At 32.8% G+C, this 17,134-nt stretch overlaps 1 protein-coding gene across 6 annotated transcripts in view; it reads left to right on the top strand.

Annotated features, from left to right (window-relative positions):
• The first annotated feature begins 1,471 nt into the window (after window positions 1-1,471).
• LOC126972500 (allatotropin-like) overlaps window positions 1,472-17,134 on the top strand; it is a 59,342-nt gene continuing 43,679 nt past the window's right edge. For all 6 annotated transcript variants that reach the window (XM_050819314.1, XM_050819312.1, XM_050819313.1 and 3 more), the window contains exon 1: window positions 1,472-1,552. The gene's annotated coding sequence lies outside the window, so the exon portion shown is untranslated. The remainder of the gene's footprint in view (window positions 1,553-17,134) is intronic.

The following is a 17,134-nucleotide window of genomic DNA, read 5'->3' as shown; positions in this document are numbered from 1 at the left end:
CCATAGATTGACATCCGTTACACCAGGGGTAAAGAGTTGCGTTGTCGGCTTTTAAGGTGGGACTATGGTATGGTATGACTGTTTTCTTGTAGGTCCCTTACTCATATCGATTGGGAACAACAGCAGCAGGTAATTTATTCCACAAATCTTATTAAATGTATCCCTTCTAAAAGAATTTATAAATAAAAGTTGGTATGGCATAATTAATGGGCAACACTCTAACTAATTAATTAAGAGATACTCAAAAGTATCTTTTAAATTATGTTGCATTATTAAAAAGATATCTGAAGCTCGATTTAAACTAAAATTTGAGTCAGTTAATACAACATCTACATTACGTTGGATGAAAGCTAAGTTACTTTGTAGATAACTAGTTGAATAACGTTTACTCGTTTATGAAGTAACATTAATAATTTAGCATTTCAATATTATTTTAGGAATTTTATCTGTAAATTGTAATCAATGTTTGGTATATTACTTATATCGACACTTGTTCTCAAAAAAAACCATATTATGTCCGAATGTCATTTATTATTCTGATCAAATAGCATCATCATCAGCCGGAACACGTCCACTGCTGAACATCCCCCACTGGCCTCCGCCAAAGATCTCCATGATGATCGATCTCTGATAACAAAAAAATCTAAGATTTGTACCTAAACATTTACGGTGTTATTACAAAAAAAATATTTAAACATGGCTTAGGTAAGTGTTCTGTTAAACAGTGACCTAACTATAACAACATCAGTGACCTCTTAGAATGCAAATATTGTCAGCTGTCATCTATCTGTCATAATATAATCTAAAGCTTTCATATGAATATCATCTATCCGTTAGACACACCTTAGACAAGTTTCGACTAGTGTTTCAATATAAGTCATGTCTAAAGATTGTTGAACGCTAAACAACAGAAAGACACATATTTGTAATAGAATTTTTTTAAAACAAGTGTTCAACACATGTTTAACTTTTTTGTAAACTTAATGTTTAAATAGAGTTATAATTCCACCGCATTTATTTTATTAAAATTTTAGTATATTTATAATATTTTAATAAAATACCGAATGGCGATCACGTGTTGGCAGACAGACGGGATATGTTGGACGAGGGCAGCTCAGGACCGACCGTCGAGGAGGTCCAAGTGAGCAACATAATATTTCATCATTATTCCTAACGTGTGTATATTAGGTCAAAATTTTTTTTTTGTTTTAGTCACTACAAAAACTTTAAGATAGGAATACACTTACAATTTGGAATATAAATATAGTGTAATACTAAAATCCGTAGGCAATAGTTTTTACAAATGAATGAATTATTAATGTCCGAAGATAAAAATTAGATTTAATCAGAGCTTGTTCGTAAGCGCTGAGCAAATATCGTAGGCAGCAGCGATGGGCGTTTGCTACGCAGGCCAACCGCTATGACAGCTACACCCCGTAGCCATGAAGCTATAAAACGCACGGAAAGCCAGTCAGGCCGCCACTTCTACGAAAGCTCTGTCCGCGTAGCACCTGTTACAAAGTGCCAAGTGTAGTACTACGACCACTTGTAGGTAAGTTTGGAAAGATATTTTATTTTCAATATCGTATAATTTTGTAAAAATGTTTTTAAGTTACCATGTAAAGACGTTAATTATTATTTTCTATAATTATTTAAAATTAAACAGGTTGAAAATAGTTATTGGTTAGTTAGAGTTTGTTCTATTAATTTTTTTAGCATTTGGATGATATTAAGTAAAATCATATTAAGTATTGCAGATATAAAAAAATCTAAATATTGTATATTAGTAAAATATTTCATTATAAAGGAAAATTATTTGAAATGCAAAGTGAATGAATTGATTACATTTATGAAATATATATTTAAACAATTTACCTATATATAAAATAATAACTAATAGTCAAATAGAAATAATATGTTAGTGCTATTATGAATCAATTTGTAAGTATAATATTTAAATTTAGCACAATGTAGTACTGACAAACACTTAAACAAAATTTCAGAAAAAGTAAATAAATCAGTCGCATGACTAAGTTTTAGTTAACAACTTTGTGTCCTTTATGAGTATGTTAAATGGTGTTTCAATTTATAAAAAACATTTTAAGAAATATAAACAAACTTTGATATAAATATTTCACTCATTTCTTGGAAGTAAAGTAGGAATTTCATAAGGATTATATTATAATGAATAACTCAGTCATTTTGGAATGGTGAGAAGATAGTGTAAAGTTCAATTGAAAAGACACATTCTCAAGACTCAACTTGTAGTACTTACAGATGTGGTTTATTTGGTTTTATTAAAATCGAAGCTAAAAAAATTGTTCGCATTTATTATCCGATAGATTATTGAGGAAATATTTTAGAATAAGACGTTACTGAATAAGACAAACTATACATGATAATTATTATCATTAACTCTAGTTATTAACGAATGGGGCTCAGTTATTTATTTAAACAACACCACACTCAACACACACATGTCAATTTATCAAAATTATAACACCTAGTCCGAAAATCATGTTCCTTCAATTACAGGTGACCTAAAAATAGAAAAAAAAAACTCAAAGCAAATTGTAGTCTTATAAGCTAAATTTCACAATAATATAAAAAGATAAATTAGTTTCACAAATCATTACAAGCTACATACAACGTCACCGCAATATAATTACTAAAATACAATAATATATGATATTTGTCTATGCGTTTGTTATAAAAAAAATTACAAATCAGAATATCTTCTTAAATTCTTCTTCTGTATCTCCAGAAATATAAGATTCACAATATGGATCTTGATGTTATCTAGAGTGTCAATATGCTGGTATAAGTCCATGCATCAGACATACGGGTATAATTATAGTAATTTATCTCTTTGTACAAATACATTTACAACATACATTATTACAAACGTCCAAAGCAAACACAGTGTTTTCTTTGAAAGCAGTACCTGCCTACAGGCTATAATAACTTTACTTGAACGCATTCAAGCCGCCAGCAGACACCGAGTAAAAATAATAAGAAATACACCACATAGTTCTTTGATTCCATTAAAATAAACATCAATGTAATATTTATACTGAGAATTGTTTTGGTACTATTAGAATGAAATTAAATACGCAAGGCAAATAAATACGACAAAGTCTGAATCCTGCCGTCGGATTCCATCTCCATACCACACGTCAAAAAAAATATGATATCATTCTTACCATTTGGACAGACTTTCTAGGAACTTTGTTCCTTTTGCAATCAATATGTAGAACGAGCATCCTTGTGCGGTGTTTCCGCTACGATATGGGTACCTTAAAAAAAATGCGTACACCTCTCTTAAAGGCTGGCAACGCTCCTGCGATTCCAGGAACCAGGAACAAACATAAACAAGTTATCTCAGACAAAGTTTTTCGTATGGTGTGAGTTGAATAAGTGATTTTTAGTCCTATTATGAATAAAAGTACATATCTGAATTTCAATTCGTCAGATGTTGCAAAAGAATGTGACCCGTACGATCGTTTGTCCTCCTGTTCAAGCCCTTGTATGCGTGCGAGAGGGAAGAACATCTATAACTGAAATACAGCAAGATAAAAAAGAAAAGAGAATCTATTGATAATGTAACCGATTTTGATTGACAAGTCGTAAAGAGTCAGCCAGGCTTGGCATTAGCTCTATAGTATTGTGAATATTAAACCTCCAGCTAACGCACACATTCACAAATATAATTGTTTACGCATTATGGGGCTGTCAGCTGTTCTTTTCATTAGTAATTATTGTACACAGTTACACACAGGTATCCTTCGGTGTTTGCTTTCATATTCTTCTATGACACAGCTAAAATTATCAAAGCTAATAGATCTATGAACAGAACACGTTTCTGAATGGTCTTCCTGAATTTGTATTTAGAATAAAAACGCCGACACATTTCGGTGTTCCTTCGAATTATAAATAGATCTTACGAGTAGTGCAACATTATATAATCCGCTCTGACATTTACGTATACGTTATTATGACTAGAATTTTATGTGATAATTTTTAATGTCGCGATATGAGAAATAATGTGATACATACAAGTTACTCTATTTGAATTGAATTTGAAGTAAAAATATTGTCTGTAATAGATATTTATATTGCTTATTGTATGTACCCATCAAGACATTATTTATGACAAGTAACAGCCCTCACTCTCTGCAATAATTGTTTAATTTAAACACGTACACCTACACTCTTGACAACAGAAATAATACACAAATCAAATTTGAAAACAAATTTTTATGAACGATGCGGGACTCGAACCCACGATCTCTTGCGTTCCGTGCAAGTGCTGGGTTGAAGGTTGATTCATGCAATATACTATAATTTATATGTACACAGTTTATTTTAAATTACTTTTTATGAATTATTTCATATTTTAAACGCTTTTAATCTCTGATTCATATATTAGATGCAACAACTTTACTAAATAATTTGTTTTATTATTTGTAATTACCTTGGCGGTTGAGTTTCTTGTATGTTCTTCTCACGAGCTTTTACTTTTTCCGAGCATGTGGCAGATTAAGTAATTTGAAATAAATATAACATAAATGTAGTGACGATTCAAAAGCGCTTAGTTAAGCCTTTCTGAATAATGTTTATTTTTAACTATGAGTTCAAACATTTTCCGTAATTTTTCACGAAGTATTCCTTATTTTATCATACAAGATATAATTAATATAACGGTTACTTTACCGGATGAGAAGCATTATTTCTTATAATAGCATAAGTAATACAACTGATATATGTCAGTTTTCTATCTTATAGGATACTAGCTGACCCGAAAGACGTTGTTCTATGCATAATAAATAAAATATTGTTTTTGTCAATAATATTTCATAAAACCAAGAATTATTTTGTAAAATATGCTCCCCGTCAATGACGTTCTATCGATAATATATTGTCGTCATTGCTCCCTGTTGTTAACTATAATGAAATTGTTTCACAGCAGAACTGTCAAATCGTGTGTCAATAAATTCTCTCACAGAAAATATGTCCATACAAAACAAATATTGGTAATAAAAATAATTATGGGTCCCAATAAATAAAATAAATTCAATATAAAATATTAAGGATCCTATCTCTCAAGTTCGAAATAACAAGTATCCTATCTCTCAAGTTGGACTAAACTGCGCTGCATGAAGTAATCCCCATTTAAATCCGTTCATTAGTTAAGGAGTCCATCGCGGACAAACAACGTGTCACGTAATTTATATATATTAAGATAATATCAGTTACATCTATTTTAATCACATTACCAATAATTATTGTCTTATGTTGCTAATTTTATAACTTCCTGTCACATTAAATTAAGTTTAAGTAAACTACACACTAAACGCAATGTATCTTCGACTAATTAGAAGCCAATCTAATAAATTACGGGGATGTTCCCTCACGATGAAGTAAAATTATCATGTTAATATGTTTAGTATCGCATGGAAATGTTAGCATCTTTCTATTTCATGAAGTCAGTAAATTATCAAATATTTTTGTATTTTTTACCAAACCCATAATACACACACAATCATATACAGGTCTCCCATAAAAGGTATTTATTTTCTCACTTCACTTGTTTTTATGTCACTCCATATTAGTGTATGAAATGACATCAAAATCATCAAATCATCCACTACTTCGGATGCGATATGGGTACCTTTTATAATGGAGGAGGAGAACCACCGAGCGTTCGGGGCACCTCATGGAAAGTGATCAATGTAGATGAAGGTAGCATCCTTATGCAGTGTACGGTACCCGGGTACCTTCAAAAAAGCGCGTACACTTTTCTTCTGGTTTTGCAAGAGACTGATCACCTAGCATTAGGTGACACGATAAGGGGTTGCACTCCGGGAGTGCCGGCAAAAGTGATAACATGGAAAGTAAAGTTTTACTTATTTTATTTATTAAGTACACTTTTTTGACACCACATTTACAAAATATAACTTAACTACTAACATACATAATTACATCATATGGTGCAAATGGCGCCCTTATCACTATAGTAGTGATCTCTTCCAGGCAACCATTTATAATACAATAAAAGAGAAAGACAGTACATTAAAAGAGAAAGAAAGGTGTCAAAAATATACACACACATCATATATACTATACTAAAATACAGATAAATATATACGAAAGTAAAATAATACGTAAGTAAAAAGTTGAAACAATAATTAACATTTCTGATTTGTTGATGGATACAATACACTCAGATAGATACTATCAAATAGAGGACATAATATCATGTTTTTAGTTGATTTTTAAAGGAGGTTAATGATTGTGCTTGACGGATACAAAGCGACATTTGATTTCACAGAGTGATGTCAATAATGGTGAAAGAAGAGAGTAGCTATCAGATGTATGGAAAGTTAACATTTAAAATTAGCGTTGTGTATTCTTTAATATTTTGGAATGATTACTATCAGTATAAAAGTCCTAGTATTTATGTAGTTACACATGTATACAATATTCATTTATTGCGCATCATTAACAAAAATGACAGTTTATATTACATAAAAAATTTAACACTTCAGAACGATTACATTTATTTTACATTCAAAAGTTTATTTCAGAAAAATCAACTTTCATTCATAATTTCAACGATTGTCTTACGAATTTACAATCAGTTCACGTGAGTGCTTGACGCGAGTTTTACATTTTATACACATCTCAAGAAGGTTCTCAATGCCACTAAAGAAGTTTTCAATTCAAGAAAAATAGCATAGCTGCCTAATAAAGGCCAAACCGCTTAATACTTAAAACAAATTCATTCGATAGCCGTTTAAAGTCCACTGGAGTAATGTGGAATATAGTCGTAAATGAAAGACTGGAATATTTTTAATATAACAACTAGTTAACTCACAAATTGACAATTAATCAAAATTAGTTAAACGCATTATAGGTAGTATATTATGTGCTAGTATATTCATCCCAGTGTGTTGTTGTCGTAGTAATAATTGATAAGAAAGATACGTGTGATCGACTAAATAACTTTTTATTCTTGTTTTAAATAAACGTCTAGGAATATTTAAAATGTATACACATTAATTAACATTGTGGGTATTTTATTGCGCAAACAATAAGTCAGTGTTTATTTTTGAATAAATAAGCTAAAATCATTTGTAGCACAGCTTATGTCCTCTAGGGAGCAGAGACGCGATATAAATTGTTGATATTAATTGTTAGTACGTTTTTGTGATTAAAAATGCAACTTAGTACTTACTACTATTATTTAAATGGTGTTGTAAGTGCTGTGGTAATTATTCACTTTTATTATTCAACGTTATATTAATAACTAACTGTTACCCGCGACTTTTTTCCGCATTAACCAGTGTTACCATAATGGCTGCTGTTCCAGTGTTGCCACGTATATATGATAATATACAAACCAACCATAATATATCTCTCTTACCTGACTTACTTTACAAATCCGACTACCACGAAAAGGTGTTTTAATTTTTCAGTTTAATTTATAGCCTATCACACTCACAAATAACGTGACTTTCTTTTGGTAACAGAATTCTCAAGATCGGTTCAGTACATCCAGAGATTACCGTCTACAACCTCTCAAACTTATCTCTTTTTAAATGCCATAATGTTTCTTATTTTGCTTTTGTTTCTACTCTCACGTCAAAGGCTGGCAAAACTTATATGTAAGAATTCTGGCAATAGTCTTTTCGTACCATCACATAAGCAACTTGCACGTTTGCCAAATCTCATATAATCAGGGGCATAGAAAACAGGATCAAATCTATATAGGTCTTGACTTGACCGCGTGCAACGAAGAGCTACTGGAATTGTCGGGGTTAAGTGCTTTGTAAACAGCTGGATCACCTAGCGTTTTGCGTCCTCTACCACATTTATCACGAAGTGAGTGGAGTGTGTCGAAGACCTGTTTCACCTGATTCCTGCAACCGAATTCCACCTTCGCACGACACGCCACAAGTTAGGATATGATCCCCACCATCTGGATGTGTGGCGGTCCTCCACAGTGCGGTTTTCAGGGAGCTTTCTTCCACGTACTACAAAGCTGTGGAATGAACTTCCTTGTGTGGTGTTTCCGACACAACACGCCATGAAAACTTCCAAAAAAAGCGCGTACACCTTCCTTAAAGGCTGGCAAGGCTCCTGTGTTTCCTCTGGTGTTGCAAGAGAATGTGGGCGGCGGTGATCACTTAACACCAGGTGACCCGTGCGCTCGTTTGTCCTTTTCCGTAAAAAAAGTGTTATAAAAATTAGCCTGTGTGTTCTTCAAAATCAAGTTGGAGTTATTCTGGTATACCTTACACATAGATGGCCGGTGGCGATCGAAGGAAAGTACTTTTGGGAGTATGTTTGGATATAGGGATTGGCCTTTAAATAATATTTCGTCATTGCAATGGAATAAAACTACAATTTCTATGAAATATAATATATTATATTGTACATAATATATGAGTGTAACAATACGCATACAATACAATATATTCTTATTCAGATTTTTGTGGAGGTTTAAATAGATGAATAGCAAGAAGCCATTTCATATTTTATGAAAGGAATTTGTCACACAATGAGATAAGAATCGCACGAAATGTTTTGTCTCTCTTATTGATACACAATCATATAAGTATATTGCATTTACTTGAATTCGCAAAAATCAAGTTGGAGAAAAATAGCAAAGCAGCAAATAATAGAGTTTAGCAATAATTTTTATGAGCAAAAATTATTGCTAAACTCTATTATTATAATTATTATTCGCACAGAACTCGCGTTAATCTCATTGTAAAGAAATGATAATATGTTGATATCTAAACTATTATACGCAGAGCCGTTTTTTACCTTCGGTTACAATCTACTTACTTACAGCCGTATTCAATAACGTATCTATAGTTACGGATATATTGCTATCACCGTTTTACCTTTACCGCTAACCTAACCTAAATCGCTGTGTTTGAGATATAATAAAATAATGTATGGTGGAATTGTGTATCTTATATTGGTCTACAGAAATATATCGGCATATATCAGTTTCTTAAGGACAAGATACTCTATCCATTTTAATACTCGTCAGCTAGTTAAGTATATTTTATCACTATTATAAATTATGTATAAATTAATCAAAATATCAGACCTTTATATATTTTTTTAAGGTTTTAATCTCAGGTTTCCCAAAAACTTTGTAAACGTCTAAATCACTTGGCGTTGCGTAGAGACGTCGCTTCATTGTGTGTCTTCTACCGTATTTGTTACGGGGAGTGTTCCAAAAAGCTGTTTCACCTGATTCCTGCCACCGAATTCCACCTTCGCACGACACGCCACAAATTAGGATATCATCCCCACCATCTGGATGTGATTCCTCTGGTGTTGCAAGAGAATGTGGGCGGTGATCACTTAAAACCAGGTGAGCCGTACGCTCGTTTGTCCTCCTTTTCCATAAAAAAAATTGTGGAGTTTATAAATGAATTGAATGAATTTCACTGAAGTATTCATATAAGAGCGTACACTGCGAATAAAACAAACAAAATACATTACAGACCTTAATATCAATTTTTAATTTTAGGTAATTCCTATAAATTTCGAGGAGTGTGTATGTCTTTATTTTTCAATGATATTTAAAGAACCACCGGCCGAGTATCAAAGTATACGAGTATCAGATTATACAAATTGTGTCATTTGACATGATGTGAAAAGTCTTATTCATTTTTAGAAATAATATCAACTTCACTTGTATTATGGTAACAAAGAAATAGTTTATAAATAGCTGTACAACGACACCTTTTACCTGAGCGCTCTGTGGGAAGTAACTCACAGAACATTAGCCATTCTGTGACGAGCTCATGAATGAATGCATACGAGCTCAAGCTCTTTTCTGTTGTTAAACTATTTTATGAAAGTCTAAAACTGTACATGAATACCGTTCACAGCGTCATTTAGCTCTGATAAATTACTCTCCATTTTTATAATCTTTCAGGTTCTTTCAATGTATAATTTACCGAAATTTTCATAATTTTACTTATTACTTACATCATAAATATTATGTATAAATTCCGTGTTTTATAAACAAAATTACAGTTTTTTAGTGAAATATACCAGGATACTGTTATTTTAATGTTTTTATGCGTCTATTTGTTATTGTGTTCTAAGACATATTCTTCTTAGATTTTCACTTAGAAATAGGATCTGGATACATATTACAAGGGTATTTAAATTTATTTTAATTTCACACGCATTAAATGACTTAACTCATGCAATAGAAAGCAATATGAATCAATGACTAGATTGCTAAGTCACCGCTAAATATATTATATATTCTGTTTCAAAGTTTCTAAAACATAATATTATCTCATTGTAGTATTGTACTGGCCAGACTTCACTTAACTAACGATTCGTAACACTACAACAAGGCACAACCACTTTAAAACATAATACTTAGCTTCAAAAGCACAACTTTTCTGAAGTTATTAATACTTGGGAACTCGATACCCAAACTATTTATTTCTTTACTAGTTGGGAAACATTGAGTGATATTTGAGCTCTAAATATAACAATAAGGAAAACTTTGGTTTGAAGTGGACTGTTCGTTATACAAAATATTGAATACACAGTAAAGAATTTCTTATTTTTAACTAATGTTCCTCACTATTGCGATTATATTTATTTACACTTTTATTTTGACCTGGATATTTTTATGATGTAGCGTGACGATGTAATGGTTACATTAAATGAACACCCAGATAGGCCTAACTAACCTTATTCGTAGAAAAATAATTCTAAATATTAAATTGGGAGGCTCCTTAGCACAGGATGCCGGCTAATTTATGGGTACCACAACGGCGCCTATTTTGCCGTGAAGCAGTAATATGTAAGCATTATGTGTTTCGGTCTGAAGAGCGCCGTAGCTAGTGAAATTACTGGGCAAATGAGACTTAACATCTTATGTCTCAAGGTGACGAGCGCAATTGTGGTGCCGCTCAGAATTTTTGAGTTTTTCAAGAATCCTGAGCGGCACTGCATTGTAATGGGCAGGGCGTATCAATTACCATCAGCTGAACATCCTGCCTAGTGCCGTTCAGAATTTGTGGGCAGCTGAACGTCCTGCTAATTATATAAATTATATATATGTTTATATATATGTATATATATATATATATATATATTATAATTAATAATCAAATTTTTTATCACTTTTACGTGGTTGCATAAGACGGCACTAAGTAGGTGTCAGTACCTACACTAGCGCGCGGCTATTAGATATATTATACAGTATGTTCCGAAATTTACATTATGGAAAATTGATTTTTTAGGTAAATATATGTATATTTTTATGGTTATTGTTCAGTAGTTCTTTCTACCCGTGTGTTTATTTAATGTTCCCATTGTAGCGACACGCTGTATAACAAGAATAAAACAAGACTAAGTAGTGCGGGCAACAAGTAACAAAACATTCGAGCTTCACGATTATATATTACTTCAGATTATTTGATTAGAAATTATTTTATATGAAAACGTATTGATACATATTAATATAACAAAATTAAATGAACTGCATTTTCAACATTACTTTCCTTATTTATTATTAACATATAAAAAAAAAAGATGCTAAAGGCTAATCGTGACTGTAACATGAAATAAATAACGTTCTGTACACAACATAGCAAACTACGTCGTATAAATCAAAACAGAAATATGGAACATGTCACAAATTACATCGTAATAATCTTCGACTGCTGAATCTATACATTGCCGCATTTACTTCAGTTGTTTAAAATATTCTTGGTCAATAAGAATCAATGTAAACCTTTATTTAGTTTACGTGGGTTGCATTTAGAACAAGATTCTGACAGTGACAGTTGACACACGACTAAAGAGAAAAGTGTGCAATTGTGTGTGTATTTAAGCACACTTTTGCCATTCCGCAATCAAACTGCGAATGATATTTCCTTATATTACGTGTAAAGAATATCATTGCATGAAACCGATATTTTTGATTCAATTTTCAAATTCCTATTAAACTGAAAGTTCTAGACGTCAAACAGATTTATACCTATATTTAAAATTGAAAGAACAATTCATTACTATTTTTATCGTATAAAATTGCCAATTACACCATTAATTTTAAATTTATTTTTGAAGTAAAACTTCTTTAGGCGCAACTTCGAGGACAATGCAACGGTACCGGAACTCCGTTACGGGAAGATGGCGTCACGTTTCTGTCCATCCGGTTTTTGGTTTCTTCGTCCATTATTAGGACAGACAAAGGGTTCAAGCCCATACATTCGTTAATATTCAAAAACAACGTCATATTGATATGTGGTAATTAATAATCTAACTTTTAATTTCTTATTTTCAATTATTTTATTTAATAAGTGAAAATTTTAAAACGTGCAAGTGGTATCAATGAATTATAACTAGAATAATAATTAGTTAAATGAAATAGTCGAATCACATGAACATTTTACCCTTTCTCCCTCTCTTTTTATTAAAAATAAAGGAGTAAATCAAGAACCTGATAATGACTTGACCTGTAAAAAGTGTAAGTATTTATTTTCCAATGAATAATATTACTATTACTCTCTATATCATTCTTTGCAAAATAAATAAAATCTCACTTTTAAAATAATATAATTAACAGGATTGAGGAGGAGAATGAAATGCCAAATTTGCTCAAAATATCAGGTTATATCGTCAGCGTTTCCGAGTAAAAAAAATCTAACAATGCTCCTAACTATTCAGTAAAACGTGAGTGCTTAGTAATTGGTAACACGACTTTAATTAATATAATATAATATATTTATAATGTATTTATGTACCTGTTAATTATTCCTAAAGTTAATTATTATTAAGTTTTATTTCAATCGCGCGTAAATATTACACGCACACACTTTATTTTCAATTCTTATCTTAATTTTATATAAATAAGATATTATTTTATCCAATTACAATGAAAATCCTCTTAACACCTCCGTACCTCTCGATATAAAGACGACCGGAGTATTTCAATTAGATAGAATGAATGACACGGCATTTATCTGAAAAGATAATTAATAGAACCAACGCGGATGAGCTGGCAACTTTACATTTTGACAATTTGTAGTCTATGGTTCTTGATTTGGTTTTTGAATAATCATGAGTATTAAATAGGTAAAGGTGAAGGGATCTGAATACGTATTAATTAAGGTAATGTTTCTACATTCGATGTATATTTTATAAATTTATTAATGATTTCTGACAGCCATTCCGTATCTGTGGTCTTTAGAATTAAGTTTTTTCTGGAGAGGTAAATGAAATTTATTTGTTTTTATTTGAACGAACTGTAAGATTTTATGAAAAAAAAAGAATAGTATGATATACATGGGGCACACTAAAAGTTTTGCACTTCGATCTAATCGGAACTACATATTTCAATTGCGAATGTTATATTTTTTGTAACGTTGCAACATTCTTAGTAATAATAAAAAACAATTGGCGGGAAATCATTGTCAATTGTTTTTTTATCACACATAAAAGTTCTACGTACGCAACGAAAATGGAATTAAGTCGTAAAGATTTAAGAGCGATGATATTTTATGATTTTAAAAGTTCTCTCTCTCCGCAAGACTGTGTCGCTCGTCTTCAAAATGCTTTCAGGAGAGAAGCACCTTGTTTAAGCACCGTGAAGCGATCGTTTGCTATATTTCAAAGAGGTTGGGTTTCTTTACATGACGAATTTCGTGAAGGGCGGCCTTCAACTGCCATCAACGAAAATAATGTGGCTACTGTTAAGCGGCTAATTGAAGAAAACCCACGGATTACCTATGAGACAGTTCGAAGACTATTGTATGAGCCAAATTCAGAAAATTTAACACGAAGAATTGAAAGTTCGGAAACTTTGTTGTCTTTGGATCCCTCATAAACTGACAGTGGAGCAGAAGCGGGCTCGTGTGGAATGGTGCTCACAGATGCTAATGAAGTACGACCACGGACATTCTAATGCTGTTTATGGCATTGTCACAGGAGACGAAACGTTGACTTATTAGTAGTTTTGAACCCCAAAAATAACAGCAATCTTGTGAATGGGTGTTTGAAGATGAGAACAGGCCAACAAAAGTGAGGCAGGCGAGAAACGTTGGTAAGAAAATGATCGCATTTTTTCTCAGCTACGGGTCCCATCTGCACAATTCTACTTAAAGATCAAAAGAGTGTTAATGCCGAGTGGTATTCTACCATTTGTTTAAGTGTTAAAAAAAGTTCGCGAATGACCCTGATTTCTGTATTTTCCCGAAAATCAAAGATTTGATGAGAGGTTTCACTTTTACCAATTCTGAAGAGGCAGTGATAGCGTTCAATTAGCACGTAGAAAACATGCCTTCAGATCTGTGGTCCTCTTGTTTTATAAAATGGTTCGATAGCATGAAAAAGTGTTGAAAATGTAAAAGAGAGTATTTTAAAAAGCAATAAACATAATATTTTGGTTATAACATGTTTTTTTTTAAGTTAAGCGAAACTTTTAGTGTGACCTACGTATATAGTATAAGATAAAACTTTGAACAGTGGGAGGCTCCTTTGCACAGGATGCCGGCTAGACTATGGGTACCAAAACTAGTGAAATTACTGGGCAAATGAGACTTAACATCTTATGTCTCAAAGTGACGAGCGCAGTTGTAGTGCCGCTCATAATTTTTGGGTCTCTCAAGAATCCTGAGCGGCACTGCATTGTAATGGACAGAGCGTATCAATTACCATCAGCTGAACGTCCGGCTCATCTTGTCCCTTATTTTCATAAATATATCCGTTCAGATTTTAATACCATATTTGTGCTGCAGAAGAGAATATTTGAAAAATTTTAAGAAGTAAGTAATTTAATTGTTGCATCTCAGTATATTCTTGATAAATTAATGTATGTATGTCAATCGAATTTTCACGTTTTGTTGTAAAGTTTTTATGTGGTAAAGGTTATAAATTAAATGACTTTCTAGGCAAGACATAAATTTTCACACGGGTGTTAGTTTTAGTACGTTAAATAATTGAAAATAAATCCTGTCTTCAAGAAAAATATTTAAATTTGAATTTGCATGTTTGTTTGCAACCTTCGAGTACAACCGAGACATCTAAGCCGTCAGGAAACAAAGCCAACTGAATTGAATCGTTGTTCCAATGTGTTGTTCTCCAGATCAATCGAACGAGATCCAATAATTACTGTTCCCATTTTGGATTAAGCCGTATTTGTTGTTGTTCAATCGTCATTTCATGTGAAACACAAGTAGGTATTCACTATTCATACACTTTCTGGAGTACACACAGTATACAGAAAAACTAATCTGTATAAAAAGGCATAAAAGGCAATTATTTTCTAAAAAAATATTCCATTAGAGTTCGTTTTAATGTCAGTTCGAACACTACCACCTCTTTGGAAACGAATGGCGCTCTGAGAGAAAGGAAACGGCGTAAAATACTCTCCCAGCATTCTTTTTTGAGCCCTTTTTGATGAAATAAAATATACAATATTGTACTGTTATATGATAATAAGTTCACTGAGTCAAAAAGGTAATCTGCATATTACATTCGAGAAATTTTACCATATAAAGAACTAAACGTCATAAAAAGTACTAAACTAGATGTTTTCTGTAACTATTGAACAAAGATTCTGGATTCAGAACGGCTCTAACAACAGATGATAATTAATCAGATCGTTATTGTTATAATACTCTAGTAATTATACAAGTCTTTTCTAATCCTTTAAATTTTTCTTATAATATAATTTTCAGCAAATTCCACCTTCGCACGATAAGATGCACATTTTAATATCATCCCCACCACCTGGATGTGTGGCTTTTCTCCACAGTGCGGTTTTCCAGGAACTTTCCTCCACGTTCACCCAAGCTGTGGACTGAACTTCCTTGTGCGGTGTTTTCAGAACGACACGCCACACGCGATACCTTCAAAAAAGCATCCACCTTTCCTAGAGGCCAGCAACTCACCAGTGATGCCTCTGGTGTTGTAAATAAACTAGTGATCTTCGTCATCTCGTGTTCAATTCAAATTAAGTTCATTGAAAGTATCAAATTTTGAAATTGTGTGTATATTGCGTGGATGAAAGAGATATTTTCGTCAAGTGACGTCATGCTATCGAAGTAATTAACAATTACATTTAACGGTTATCCCTCGGGAGTTCCAGTAGGACATGAACAGTATTACATTGTATCATTATTATTCCTTTGTGGCTATATTACGTATATATGATAATTTTATTACTCTGTTATTGAAAGTACTCTGTGAAGACGCAACAAATATTTTATCATATTTTTTTGCAGCCCTATCAATCCTCGCCCGCCAGCTTCCAATGTGTTTTCGGTTTTCAAAATCATAAAATGTAAAATTATTCGACGCTTTATAAGGTTGGCAACGTCTTATGTTAACAATAGAAAATGGGCTGAGTTGATGACACACCATCAGGTGATCCTTAAGTAAGCTTTTTATGGAGAGGAGTAAACTCCTCTCCATAAAAAGGGAAGCGGGACTAGGGAACGATTCCGGAAAAGGGAGAGTTCCCCGTTTATTGACTTGTATATTGTGTCTTTCTTATTTTGGGGGAGGCATTTTAACGAACAGGTCCATAAATTTTGATACAAATTAAGTAAGAAGGTCATTATAATTCTAATATCTTCATGCACGACTGGGACACTTGGCACCATTAAGGAGATCTGATGCCCACGTTCCGGCATCATTGATTTTGGTTAGATATAGTCGCTTAAATTTCTTGCCACTAAATCACATGTCTAGGAGGACCACTGGCCTACAAGCATCTAATACCATGTCTGACGGACAGCCTTTATGAAGGAGATGCTTGGAGGCAGAAGAAACGGCACTGTATATGCTTATAGGGTAGGGCAGGAGCGTGGCCAAACAACGGCCACAAATTCTCCAATCTCCAGTATCGCTCCCGGATTCCTGTAGCAGTCTGAAAAGACTGCTATCTTGTTGAGACAGAGCTGGAAGAGCTTCAGGGCTGGCAAGAGTTAGAAGGTTGACGCTCACAATGGCCCCATCAAGAGGCTAAGTGCACAAACAGCCAGTCAAACTAACTAACTGACTAACCTAGTCACCACACGTTGAATACCAGACCAATTTGGTTTGTAACGAATAAAATTATATCCATAAACGG

This window comes from Leptidea sinapis, chromosome 26 (assembly GCF_905404315.1).
Source record: "Leptidea sinapis chromosome 26, ilLepSina1.1, whole genome shotgun sequence".
In the NCBI taxonomy this organism is placed as follows: domain Eukaryota; kingdom Metazoa; phylum Arthropoda; class Insecta; order Lepidoptera; family Pieridae; genus Leptidea; species Leptidea sinapis.
This window is presented reverse-complemented; position numbering and strand designations above follow the sequence as displayed.